We start from the raw sequence: 14,175 nt of genomic DNA, 5'->3' as shown, positions 1-14,175 counted from the left end.
GGACGGGCCCCGGACAGCCCCTGGGGGCCCCGCTGGTCCCTCTCCCCTCGGGAAACCGACCCTTTATCCCCCTTTGGACGGGCCCCGGACAGCCCCTGGGGGCCCCGCTGCTTCCCTCTCCCCTCGGGAAACCGACCCTTTATCCCCCTTGGACGGGCCCCGGACAGCCCCTGGGGGCCCCGCTGGTCCCTCTCCCCTCGGGAAACCGACCCTTTATCCCCTTTGGACGGGCCCCGGACAGCCCCTGGGGGCCCCGCTGGTCCCTCTCCCCTCGGGAAACCGACCCTTTATCCCCCTTGGACGGGCCCCGGACAGCCCCTGGGGGCCCCGCTGGTTCCCTCTCCCCTCGGGAAACAGACCCTTTATCCCCCTTGGACGGGCCCCGGACAGCCCCTGGGGGCCCCGCTGGTCCCCTCCCCTCGGGAAACCGACCCTTTATCCCCCTTTGGACGGGCCCCGGACAGCCCCTGGGGGCCCCGCTGGTCCCTCTCCCCTTGGGAAACCAACCCTTTATCCCCCTTTGGACGGGCCCGGACAGCCCCTGGGGGCCCCGCTGGTCCCTCTCCCCTCGGGAAACCGACCCTTTATCCCCCTTTGGACGGGCCCCGGACAGCCCCTGGGGGCCCCGCTGGTCCCTCTCCCCTCGGGAAACCGACCCTTTATCCCCCTTTGGACGGGCCCGGACAGCCCCTGGGGGCCCCGCTGGTCCCTCTCCCCTCGGGAAACCGACCCTTTATCCCCCTTTGGACGGGCCCCGGACAGCCCCTGGGGGCCCCGCTGGTTCCCTCTCCCCTCGGGAAACCGACCCTTTATCCCCCTTTGGATGGGCCCCGGACAGCCCCTGGGGGCCCCGCTGGTCCCTCTCCCCTCGGGAAACCGACCCTTTATCCCCCTTTGGACGGGCCCCGGACAGCCCCTGGGGGCCCCGCTGGTTCCCTCTCTCCTCGGGAAACCGACCCTTTATCCCCCTTTGGACGGGCCCCGGACAGCCCCTGGGGGCCCCGCTGGTTCCCTCTCCCCTCGGGAAACCGACCCTTTATCCCCCTTTGGACGGGCCCGGACAGCCCCTGGGGGCCCCGCTGGTCCCTCTCCCCTCGGGAAACCGACCCTTTATCCCCCTTTGGACGGGCCCCGGACAGCCCCTGGGGGCCCCGCTGGTCCCTCTCCCCTCGGGAAACCGACACTTTATCCCCCTTTAGACGGGCCCCGGACAGCCCCTGGGGGCCCCGCTGGTTCCCTCTCCCCTCGGGAAACCGACCCTTTATCCCCCTTGGACGGGCCCCGGACAGCCCCTGGGGGCCCCGCTGGTCCCTCTCCCCTCGGGAAACCGACCCTTTATCCCCCTTTGGACGGGCCCCGGACAGCCCCTGGGGGCCCCGCTGGTCCCTCTCCCCTCGGGAAACCGACCCTTTATCCCCCTTTGGACGGGCCCAGGACAGCCCCTGGGGGCCCCGCTGGTCCCTCTCCCCTCGGGAAACCGACCCTTTATCCCCCTTTGGACGGGCCCGGACAGCCCCTGGGGGCCCCGCTGGTCCCTCTCCCCTCGGGAAACCGACCCTTTATCCCCCTTTGGACGGGCCCCGGACAGCCCCTGGGGGCCCCGCTGGTCCCTCTCCCCTCGGGAAACCGACCCTTTATCCCCCTTTGGACGGGCCCCGGACAGCCCCTGGGGGCCCCGCTGGTCCCCTCTCCCCTCGGAAAACCGACCCTTTATCCCCCTTTGGACGGGCCCCGGACAGCCCCTGGGGGCCCCGCTGGTTCCCTCTCCCCTCGGGAAACCGACCCTTTATCCCCCTTTAGACGGGCCCCGGACAGCCCCTGGGGGCCCCGCTGGTCCCTCTCCCCTCGGGAAACCGACCCTTTATCCCCCTTTAGACGGGCCCCGGACAGCCCCTGGGGGCCCCGCTGGTCCCTCTCCCCTCGGGAAACCGACCCTTTATCCCCCTTGGACAGGCCCCGGACAGCCCCTGGGGGCCCCGCTGGTCCCTCTCCCCTCGGGAAACCGACCCTTTATCCCCCTTTGGATGGGCCCCAGACAGCCCCTGGGGGCCCCGCTGGTTCCCTCTCTCCTCGGGAAACCGACCCTTTATCCCCCTTTGGACGGGCCCCGGACAGCCCCTGGGGGCCCCGCTGGTTCCCTCTCCCCTCGGGAAACCGACCCTTTATCCCCCTTTGGACGGGCCCCGGACAGCCCCTGGGGGCCCCGCTGGTCCCTCTCCCCTCGGGAAACCGACCCTTTATCCCCCTTTGGACGGGCCCCGGACAGCCCCTGGGGGCCCCGCTGGTCCCTCTCCCCTCGGGAAACCGACCCTTTATCCCCTTTGGACTGGCCCGGACAGCCCCTGGGGGCCCCGCTGGTCCCTCTCCCCTCGGGAAACCGACCCTTTATCCCCCTTTGGACGGGCCCCGGACAGCCCCTGGGGTCCCCGCTGGTCCCTCTCCCCTCGGGAAACCGACCCTTTATCCCCCTTTAGACGGGCCCCGGACAGCCCCTGGGGGCCCCGCTGGTCCCCTCTCCCCTCGGGAAACCGACCCTTTATCCCCCTTGGACAGGCCCCGGACAGCCCCTGGGGGCCCCGCTGGTCCCTCTCCCCTCGGGAAACCGACCCTTTATCCCCTTTGGACGGGCCCCGGACAGCCCCTGGGGGCCCCGCTGGTCCCTCTCCCCTCGGGAAACCGACCCTTTATCCCCCTTTGGACGGGCCCCGGACAGCCCCTGGGGGCCCTGCTGGTCCCTCTCCCCTCGGGAAACCGACCCTTTATCCCCCTTTGGACGGGCCCCGGACAGCCCCTGGGGGCCCCGCTGGTCCCTCTCCCCTCGGGAAACCGACCCTTTATCCCCCTTTGGACGGGCCCAGGACAGCCCCTGGGGGCCCCGCTGGTTCCCTCTCCCCTCGGGAAACCGACCCTTTATCCCCCTTTGGACGGGCCCGGACAGCCCCTGGGGGCCCCGCTGGTCCCTCTCCCCTCGGGAAACCGACCCTTTATCCCCCTTTGGACGGGCCCCGGACAGCCCCTGGGGGCCCCGCTGGTCCCTCTCCCCTCGGGAAACCGACCCTTTATCCCCCTTTGGACGGGCCCCGGACAGCCCCTGGGGGCCCCGCTGGTCCCTCTCCCCTCGGGAAACCGACCCTTTATCCCCTTTGGACGGGCCCCGGACAGCCCCTGGGGGCCCCGCTGGTCCCTCTCCCCTCGGGAAACCGACCCTTTATCCCCCTTTGGACGGGCCCCGGACAGCCCCTGGGGGCCCCGCTGGTTCCCTCTCCCCTCGGGAAACCGACCCTTTCTCCCCCTTTGGACGGGCCCAGGACAGCCCCTGGGGGCCCCGCTGGTCCCTCTCCCCTCGGGAAACCGACCCTTTATCCCCCTTTGGACGGGCCCGGACAGCCCCTGGGGGCCCCGCTGGTCCCTCTCCCCTCGGGAAACCGACCCTTTATCCCCCTTTGGACGGGCCCCGGACAGCCCCTGGGGGCCCCGCTGGTCCCTCTCCCCTCGGGAAACCGACCCTTTATCCCCCTTTGGTCGGGCCCCGGACAGCCCCTGGGGGCCCCGCTGGTCCCCTCTCCCCTCGGAAAACCGACCCTTTATCCCCCTTTGGACGGGCCCCGGACAGCCCCTGGGGGCCCCGCTGGTCCCTCTCCCCTCGGGAAACCGACCCTTTATCCCCCTTTGGACGGGCCCCGGACAGCCCCTGGGGGCCCCGCTGGTTCCCTCTCCCCTCGGGAAACCGACCCTTTATCCCCCTTTGGACGGGCCACGGACAGCCCCTGGGGGCCCCGCTGGTTCCCTCTCCCCTCGGGAAACCGACCCTTTATCCCCCTTTGGACGGGCCCGGACAGCCCCTGGGGGCCCCGCTGGTTCCCCCTCCCCTCGGGAAACCGACCCTTTATCCCCCTTTGGACGGGCCCCGGACAGCCCCTGGGGGCCCCGCTGGTTCCCTCTCCCCTCGGGAAACCGACCCTTTATCCCCCTTTGGACGGGCCCCGGACAGCCCCTGGCGGCCCCGCTGGTCCCTCTCCCCTCGGGAAACCGACCCTTTATCCCCCTTTGTACGGGCCCCGGACAGCCCCTGGGGGCCCCGCTGGTCCCTCTCCCCTCGGGAAACCGACCCTTTATCCCCCTTTGGACGGGCCCGGACAGCCCCTGGGGGCCCCGCTGGTCCCCTCCCCTCGGGAAACCGACCCTTTATCCCCCTTTGGACGGGCCCGGACAGCCCCTGGGGGCCCCGCTGGTCCCTCTCCCCTCGGGAAACCGACCCTTTATCCCCCTTTAGACGGGCCCGGACAGCCCCTGGGGGCCCCGCTGGTTCCCTCTCCCCTCGGGAAACCGACCCTTTATCCCCCTTTGGACGGGCCCCGGACAGCCCCTGGGGGCCCCGCTGGTCCCTCTCCCCTCGGGAAACCGACCCTTTATCCCCCTTTGGACGGGCCCCGGACAGCCCCTGGGGGCCCCGCTGGTCCCTCTCCCCTCGGGAAACCGACCCTTTATCCCCCTTTGGACGGGCCCGGACAGCCCCTGGGGGCCCCGCTGGTCCCTCTCCCCTCGGGAAACCGACCCTTTATCCCCCTTTGGACGGGCCCGGACAGCCCCTGGGGGCCCCGCTGGTCCCTCTCCCCTTGGGAAACCGACCCTTTATCCCCTTTGGACGGGCCCCGGACAGCCCCTGGGGGCCCCGCTGGTCCCTCTCCCCTCGGGAAACCGACCCTTTATCCCCCTTTGGACGGGCCCCGGACAGCCCCTGGGGGCCCCGCTGGTCCCTCTCCCCTCGGGAAACCGACCCTTTATCCCCCTTTGGACGGGCCCAGGACAGCCCCTGGGGGCCCCGCTGGTCCCTCTCCCCTCGGGAAACCGACCCTTTATCCCCCTTTGGACGGGCCCCGGACAGCCCCTGGGGGCCCCTCTGGTCCCTCTCCCCTCGGGAAACCGACCCTTTATCCCCCTTTGGACGGGCCCGGACAGCCCCTGGGGGCCCCGCTGGTTCCCTCTCCCCTCGGGAAACCGACCCTTTATCCCCCTTTGGACGGGCCCCGGACAGCCCCTGGGGGCCCCGCTGGTCCCTCTCCCCTCGGGAAACCGACCCTTTATCCCCCTTTGGACGGGCCCAGGACAGCCCCTGGGGGCCCCGCTGGTCCCTCTCCCCTCGGGAAACCGACCCTTTATCCCCCTTTGGACGGGCCCAGGACAGCCCCTGGGGGCCCCGCTGGTCCCTCCCCCTTGGGAAACCGACCCTTTATCCCCCTTTGGACGGGCCCCGGACAGCCCCTGGGGGCCCCGCTGGTCCCTCTCCCCTCGGGAAACCGACCCTTTATCCCCCTTTGGACGGGCCCCGGACAGCCCCTGGGGGCCCCACTGGTTCCCTCTCCCCTCGGGAAACCGACCCTTTATCCCCCTTTGGACAGGCCCCGGACAGCCCCTGGGGGCCCCGCTGGTCCCTCTCCCCTCGGGTAACCGACCCTTTATCCCCCTTTGGACGGGCCCCGGACAGCCCCTGGGGGCCCCGCTGGTCCCTCTCCCCTCGGGAAACCGACCCTTTATCCCCCTTTGGACGGGCCCCGGACAGCCCCTGGGGGCCCCGCTGGTCCCTCTCCCCTCGGGAAACCGACCCTTTATCCCCCTTTGGACGGGCCCCGGACAGCCCCTGGGGGCCCCGCTGGTCCCTCTCCCCTCGGGAAACCGACCCTTTATCCCCCTTGGACGGGCCCCGGACAGCCCCTGGGGGCCCCGCTGGTCCCTCTCCCCTCGGGAAACCGACCCTTTATCCCCCTTTGGACGGGCCCAGGACAGCCCCTGGGGGCCCCGCTGGTCCCTCTCCCCTCGGGAAACTGACCCTTTATCCCCCTTTGGACGGGCCCCGGACAGCCCCTGGCGGCCCCGCTGGTCCCTCTCCCCTCGGGAAACCGACCCTTTATCCCCCTTTGGACGGGCCCCGGACAGCCCCTGGGGGCCCCGCTGGTCCCTCTCCCCTCGGGAAACCGACCCTTTATCCCCCTTTGGACGGGCCCCGGACAGCCCCTGGGGGCCCCGCTGGTTCCCTCTCCCCTCGGGAAACCGACCCTTTATCCCCCTTTGGACGGGCCCCGGACAGCCCCTGGGGGCCCTGCTGGTTCCCTCTCCCCTCGGGAAACCGACCCTTTATCCCCCTTTGGACGGGCCCCGGACAGCCCCTGGGGGCCCCGCTGGTCCCTCTCCCCTCGGGAAACCGACCCTTTATCCCCCTTTGGACGGGCCCCGGACAGCCCCTGGGGGCCCCGCTGGTCCCCTCTCCCCTCGGAAAACTGACCCTTTATCCCCCTTTGGACGGGCCCCGGACAGTCCCTGGGGGCCCCGCTGGTTCCCTCTCCCCTCGGGAAACCGACCCTTTATCCCCCTTTGGACGGGCCCCGGACAGCCCCTGGGGGCCCCGCTGGTTCCCTCTCCCCTCGGGAAACCGACCCTTTATCCCCCTTTGGACGGGCCCCGGACAGCCCCTGGGGGCCCCGCTGGTCCCTCTCCCCTCGGGAAACCGACCCTTTATCCCCCTTTGGACGGGCCCCGGACAGCCCCTGGGGGCCCCGCTGGTCCCCTCTCCCCTCGGAAAACTGACCCTTTATCCCCCTTTGGACGGGCCACGGACAGCCCCTGGGGGCCCCGCTGGTTCCCTCTCCCCTCGGGAAACCGACCCTTTATCCCCCTTTAGACGGGCCCCGGACAGCCCCTGGGGGCCCCGCTGGTCCCTCTCCCCTCGGGAAACCGACCCTTTATCCCCCTTTGGACGGGCCCCGGACAGCCCCTGGGGGCCCCGCTGGTTCCCCCTCCCCTCGGGAAACCGACCCTTTATCCCCCTTTGGACGGGCCCCGGACAGCCCCTGGGGGCCCCGCTGGTTCCCCCTCCCCTCGGGAAACCGACCCTTTATCCCCCTTTGGACGGGCCCCGGACAGCCCCTGGGGGCCCCGCTGGTTCCCTCTCCCCTCGGGAAACCGACCCTTTATCCCCCTTTGGACGGGCCCCGGACAGCCCCTGGCGGCCCCGCTGGTCCCTCTCCCCTCGGGAAACCGACCCTTTATCCCCCTTTGGACGGGCCCCGGACAGCCCCTGGGGGCCCCGCTGGTCCCTCTCCCCTCGGGAAACCGACCCTTTATCCCCCTTTGGACGGGCCCCGGACAGCCCCTGGGGGCCCCGCTGGTCCCTCTCCCCTCGGGAAACCGACCCTTTATCCCCCTTTGGACGGGCCCGGACAGCCCCTGGGGGCCCCGCTGGTCCCTCTCCCCTCGGGAAACCGACCCTTTATCCCCCTTTGGACGGGCCCGGACAGCCCCTGGGGGCCCCGCTGGTCCCTCTCCCCTCGGGAAACCGACCCTTTATCCCCCTTTAGACGGGCCCGGACAGCCCCTGGGGGCCCCGCTGGTTCCCTCTCCCCTCGGGAAACCGACCCTTTATCCCCCTTTGGACGGGCCCCGGACAGCCCCTGGGGGCCCCGCTGGTCCCTCTCCCCTCGGGAAACCGACCCTTTATCCCCCTTTGGACGGGCCCGGACAGCCCCTGGGGGCCCCGCTGGTCCCTCTCCCCTTGGGAAACCGACCCTTTATCCCCTTTGGACGGGCCCCGGACAGCCCCTGGGGGCCCCGCTGGTCCCTCTCCCCTCGGGAAACCGACCCTTTATCCCCCTTTGGACGGGCCCCGGACAGCCTCTGGGGGCCCCGCTGGTCCCTCTCCCCTCGGGAAACCGACCCTTTATCCCCCTTTGGACGGGCCCAGGACAGCCCCTGGGGGCCCCGCTGGTCCCTCTCCCCTCGGGAAACCGACCCTTTATCCCCCTTTGGACGGGCCCCGGACAGCCCCTGGGGGCCCCTCTGGTCCCTCTCCCCTCGGGAAACCGACCCTTTATCCCCCTTTGGACGGGCCCGGACAGCCCCTGGGGGCCCCGCTGGTTCCCTCTCCCCTCGGGAAACCGACCCTTTATCCCCCTTTGGACGGGCCCCGGACAGCCCCTGGGGGCCCCGCTGGTCCCTCTCCCCTCGGGAAACCGACCCTTTATCCCCCTTTGGACGGGCCCCGGACAGCCCCTGGGGGCCCCGCTGGTCCCTCTCCCCTCGGGAAACCGACCCTTTATCCCCCTTTGGACGGGCCCCGGACAGCCCCTGGGGGCCCCGCTGGTCCCTCTCCCCTCGGGAAACCGACCCTTTATCCCCCTTTGGACGGGCCCCGGACAGCCCCTGGGGGCCCCGCTGGTCCCTCTCCCCTCGGGAAACCGACCCTTTATCCCCCTTTGGACGGGCCCGGACAGCCCCTGGGGGCCCCGCTGGTCCCTCTCCCCTCGGGAAACCGACCCTTTATCCCCTTTGGACGGGCCCCGGACAGCCCCTGGGGGCCCCGCTGGTCCCTCTCCCCTCGGGAAACCGACCCTTTATCCCCCTTTGGACGGGCCCTGGACAGCCCCTGGGGGCCCCGCTGGTCCCTCTCCCCTCGGGAAACCGACCCTTTATCCCCTTTGGACGGGCCCCGGACAGCCCCTGGGGGCCCCGCTGGTCCCTCTCCCCTCGGGAAACCGACCCTTTATCCCCCTTTGGACGGGCCCTGGACAGCCCCTGGGGGCCCCGCTGGTCCCCTCTCCCCTCGGGAAACCGACCCTTTATCCCCCTTTGGACGGGCCCTGGACAGCCCCTGGGGGCCCCGCTGGTCCCTCTCCCCTCGGGAAACCGACGCTTTATCCCCCTTTGGACGGGCCCCGGACAGCCCCTGGGGGCCCCGCTGGTCCCTCTCCCCTCGGGAAACCGACCCTTTATCCCCTTTGGACGGGCCCCGGACAGCCCCTGGGGGCCCCGCTGGTCCCTCTCCCCTCGGGAAACCGACCCTTTATCCCCCTTTGGACGGGCCCCGGACAGCCCCTGGGGGCCCCGCTGGTCCCTCTCCCCTCGGGAAACCGACCCTTTATCCCCTTTGGACGGGCCCCGGACAGCCCCTGGGGGCCCCGCTGGTTCCCTCTCCCCTCGGGAAACCGACCCTTTATCCCCCTTTGGACGGGCCCGGACAGCCCCTGGGGGCCCCACTGGTCCCTCTCCCCTCGGGAAACCGACCCTTTATCCCCCTTTGGACGGGCCCCGGACAGCCCCTGGGGGCCCCGCTGGTCCCTCTCCCCTTGGGAAACCGACCCTTTATCCCCCTTTGGACGGGCCCCGGACAGCCCCTGGGGGCCCCGCTGGTCCCTCTCCCCTCGGGAAACCGACCCTTTATCCCCCTTTGGACGGGCCCGGACAGCCCCTGGGGGCCCCGCTGGTCCCTCTCCCCTCGGGAAACCGACCCTTTATCCCCCTTTGGACGGGCCCAGGACAGCCCCTGGGGGCCCCGCTGGTCCCTCTCCCCTCGGGAAACCGACCCTTTATCCCCTTTGGACGGGCCCGGACAGCCCCTGGGGGCCCCGCTGGTCCCTCTCCCCTCGGGAAACCGACCCTTTATCCCCCTTTGGACGGGCCCCGGACAGCCCCTGGGGGCCCCGCTGGTCCCTCTCCCCTCGGGAAACCGACCCTTTATCCCCTTTGGACGGGCCCCGGACAGCCCCTGGGGGCCCCGCTGGTTCCCTCTCCCCTCGGGAAACCGACCCTTTATCCCCCTTTGGACGGGCCCGGACAGCCCCTGGGGGCCCCACTGGTCCCTCTCCCCTCGGGAAACCGACCCTTTATCCCCCTTTGGACGGGCCCCGGACAGCCCCTGGGGGCCCCGCTGGTCCCTCTCCCCTTGGGAAACCGACCCTTTATCCCCCTTTGGACGGGCCCCGGACAGCCCCTGGGGGCCCCGCTGGTCCCTCTCCCCTCGGGAAACCGACCCTTTATCCCCCTTTGGACGGGCCCGGACAGCCCCTGGGGGCCCCGCTGGTCCCTCTCCCCTCGGGAAACCGACCCTTTATCCCCCTTTGGACGGGCCCAGGACAGCCCCTGGGGGCCCCGCTGGTCCCTCTCCCCTCGGGAAACCGACCCTTTATCCCCCTTTGGACGGGCCCCGGACAGCCCCTGGGGGCCCCGCTGGTCCCCTCTCCCCTCGGGAAACCGACCCTTTATCCCCCTTTGGACGGGCCCCGGACAGCCCCTGGGGGCCCCGCTGGTCCCTCTCCCCTCGGGAAACCGACCCTTTATCCCCCTTGGACGGGCCCCGGACAGCCCCTGGGGGCCCCGCTGGTCCCTCTCCCCTCGGGAAACCGACCCTTTATCCCCCTTTGGACGGGCCCCGGACAGCCCCTGGGGGCCCCGCTGGTCCCTCTCCCCTCGGGAAACCGACCCTTTATCCCCCTTTGGACGGGCCCCGGACAGCCCCTGGGGGCCCCGCTGGTCCCTCTCCCCTTGGGAAACCGACCCTTTATCCCCCTTTGGACGGGCCCGGACAGCCCCTGGGGGCCCCGCTGGTCCCCTCCCCTCGGGAAACCGACCCTTTATCCCCCTTTGGACGGGCCCGGACAGCCCCTGGGGGCCCCGCTGGTCCCTCTCCCCTCGGGAAACCGACCCTTTATCCCCCTTTAGACGGGCCCGGACAGCCCCTGGGGGCCCCGCTGGTTCCCTCTCCCCTCGGGAAACCGACCCTTTATCCCCCTTTGGACGGGCCCCGGACAGCCCCTGGGGGCCCCGCTGGTCCCTCTCCCCTCGGGAAACCGACCCTTTATCCCCCTTTGGACGGGCCCGGACAGCCCCTGGGGGCCCCGCTGGTCCCTCTCCCCTCGGGAAACCGACCCTTTATCCCCCTTTGGACGGGCCCGGACAGCCCCTGGGGGCCCCGCTGGTCCCTCTCCCCTTGGGAAACCGACCCTTTATCCCCTTTGGACGGGCCCCGGACAGCCCCTGGGGGCCCCGCTGGTCCCTCTCCCCTCGGGAAACCGACCCTTTATCCCCCTTTGGACGGGCCCCGGACAGCCCCTGGGGGCCCCGCTGGTCCCTCTCCCCTCGGGAAACCGACCCTTTATCCCCCTTTGGACGGGCCCAGGACAGCCCCTGGGGGCCCCGCTGGTCCCTCTCCCCTCGGGAAACCGACCCTTTATCCCCCTTTGGACGGGCCCGGACAGCCCCTGTGGGCCCCACTGGTCCCCTCTCCCCTCGGGAAACCGACCCTTTATCCCCCTTGGACGGGCCCCGGACAGCCCCTGGGGGCCCCGCTGGTCCCTCTCCCCTCGGGAAACCGACCCTTTATCCCCCTTGGACGGGCCCCGGACAGCCCCTGGGGGCCCCGCTGGTTCCCTCTCCCCTCGGGAAACCGACCCTTTATCCCCCTTTGGACGGGCCCGGACAGCCCCTGGGGGCCCCGCTGGTTCCCTCTCCCCTCGGGAAACCGACCCTTTATCCCCCTTTGGACGGGCCCCGGACAGCCCCTGGGGGCCCCGCTGGTCCCTCTCCCCTCGGGAAACCGACCCTTTATCCCCCTTTGGACGGGCCCCGGACAGCCCCTGGGGGCCCCGCTGGTCCCTCTCCCCTCGGGAAACCGACCCTTTATCCCCCTTTGGACGGGCCCCGGACAGCCCCTGGGGGCCCCGCTGGTCCCTCTCCCCTCGGGAAACCGACCCTTTATCCCCCTTTGGACGGGCCCCGGACAGCCCCTGGGGGCCCCGCTGGTCCCTCTCCCCTCGGGAAACCGACCCTTTATCCCCCTTTGGACGGGCCCCGGACAGCCCCTGGGGGCCCCGCTGGTCCCTCTCCCCTCGGGAAACCGACCCTTTATCCCCCTTTGGACGGGCCCGGACAGCCCCTGGGGGCCCCGCTGGTCCCTCTCCCCTCGGGAAACCGACCCTTTATCCCCTTTGGACGGGCCCCGGACAGCCCCTGGGGGCCCCGCTGGTCCCTCTCCCCTCGGGAAACCGACCCTTTATCCCCCTTTGGACGGGCCCGGACAGCCCCTGGGGGCCCCGCTGGTCCCTCTCCCCTCGGGAAACCGACCCTTTATCCCCCTTTGGACGGGCCCCGGACAGCCCCTGGGGGCCCTGCTGGTTCCCTCTCCCCTCGGGAAACCGACCCTTTATCCCCCTTTAGACGGGCCCCGGACAGCCCCTGGGGGCCCCGCTGGTCCCTCTCCCCTCGGGAAACCGACCCTTTATCCCCTTTGGACGGGCCCCGGACAGCCCCTGGGGGCCCCGCTGGTCCCTCTCCCCTCGGGAAACCGACCCTTTACCCCCCTTTGGACGGGCCCCGGACAGCCGCTGGGGGCCCCGCTGGTCCCTCTCCCCTCGGGAAACCGACCCTTTATCCCCCTTTGGACGGGCCCTGGACAGCCCCTGGGGGCCCCGCTGGTTCCCCCTCCCCTCGGGAAACCGACCCTTTATCCCCCTTTGGACGGGCCCTGGACAGCCCCTGGGGGCCCCGCTGGTTCCCTCTCCCCTCGGGAAACCGACCCTTTATCCCCTTTGGACGGGCCCCGGACAGCCCCTGGGGGCCCCGCTGGTCCCTCTCCCCTCGGGAAACCGACGCTTTATCCCCCTTTGGACGGGCCCCGGACAGCCCCTGGGGGCCCCGCTGGTCCCTCTCCCCTCGGGTAACCGACCCTTTATCCCCCTTTGGACGGGCCCCGGACAGCCCCTGGGGGCCCCGCTGGTCCCTCTCCCCTCGGGTAACCGACCCTTTATCCCCCTTTGGACGGGCCCAGGACAGCCCCTGGGGGCCCCGCTGGTCCCTCTCCCCTCGGGAAACCGACCCTTTATCCCCTTTGGACGGGCCCCGGACAGCCCCTGGGGGCCCCGCTGGTCCCTCTCCCCTCGGGAAACCGACCCTTTATCCCCTTTGGACGGGCCCCGGACAGCCCCTGGGGGCCCCGCTGGTCCCTCTCCCCTCGGGAAACCGACCCTTTACCCCCCTTTGGACGGGCCCCGGACAGCCCCTGGGGGCCCCGCTGGTCCCTCTCCCCTCGGGAAACCGACCCTTTATCCCCTTTGGACGGGCCCCGGACAGCCCCTGGGGGCCCCGCTGGTCCCTCTCCCCTCGGGAAACCGACCCTTTATCCCCCTTTGGACGGGCCCCGGACAGCCCCTGGGGGCCCCGCTGGTCCCTCTCCCCTCGGGAAACCGACCCTTTATCCCCCTTTGGACAGGCCCCGGACAGCCCCTGGGGGCCCCGCTGGTCCCTCTCCCCTCGGGAAACCGACCCTTTATCCCCCTTTGGACGGGCCCCGGACAGCCCCTGGGGGCCCCGCTGGTCCCTCTCCCCTCGGGAAACCGACCCTTTACCCCCCTTTGGACGGGCCCCGGACAGCCCCTGGGGGCCCCGCTGGTCCCTCTCCCCTCGGGAAACCGACCCTTTATCCCCCTTTGGACGGGCCCCGGACAGCCCCTGGGGGCCCCGCTGGTCCCTCTCCCCTCGGGAAACCGACCCTTTATCCCCCTTTGGACAGGCCCCGGACAGCCCCTGGGGGCCCCGCTGGTCCCTCTCCCCTCGGGAAACCGACCCTTTATCCCCCTTTGGACGGGCCCCGGACAGCCCCTGGGGGCCCCGCTGGTCCCTCTCCCCTCGGGAAACCGACCCTTTATCCCCCTTTGGACGGGCCCCGGACAGCCCCTGGGGGCCCCGCTGGTTCCCTCTCCCCTCGGGAAACCGACCCTTTATCCCCCTTTGGACGGGCCCCGGACAGCCCCTGGGGGCCCCGCTGGTCCCCTCTCCCCTCGGGAAACCGACCCTTTCTCCCCCTTTGGACGGGCCCAGGACAGCCCCTGGGGGCCCCGCTGGTCCCTCTCCCCTTGGGAAACCGACCCTTTATCCCCCTTTGGACGGGCCCCGGACAGCCCCTGGGGGCCCTGCTGGTTCCTATCCCCTTGGGAAACCGACCCTTTATCCCCCTTTGGATGGGCCCCGGACAGCCCCTGGGGGCCCCGCTGGTCCCTCTCCCCTCGGGAAACCGACCCTTTATCCCCCTTTGGACGGGCCCCGGACAGCCCCTGGGGGCCCCGCTGGTCCCTCTCCCCTCGGGAAACCGACCCTTTATCCCCCTTTGGACGGGCCCCGGACAGCCCCTGGGGGCCCCGCTGGTCCCCTCTCCCCTCGGGAAACCGACCCTTTATCCCCCTTGGACGGGCCCCGGACAGCCCCTGGGGGCCCCGCTGGTCCCTCTCCCCTCGGGAAACCGACCCTTTATCCCCTTTGGACGGGCCCCGGACAGCCCCTGGGGGCCCCGCTGGTCCCTCTCCCCTCGGGAAACCGACCCTTTATCCCCCTTTGGTCGGGCCCCGGACAGCCCCT

The sequence above is a fragment of the Pelodiscus sinensis genome, unplaced genomic scaffold, assembly GCF_049634645.1.
Source record: "Pelodiscus sinensis isolate JC-2024 unplaced genomic scaffold, ASM4963464v1 ctg216, whole genome shotgun sequence".
Lineage (NCBI taxonomy): Eukaryota > Metazoa > Chordata > Testudines > Trionychidae > Pelodiscus > Pelodiscus sinensis.
The sequence above is the reverse complement of the archived record's forward strand: the minus strand, read 5'-3'. Positions refer to the sequence as shown.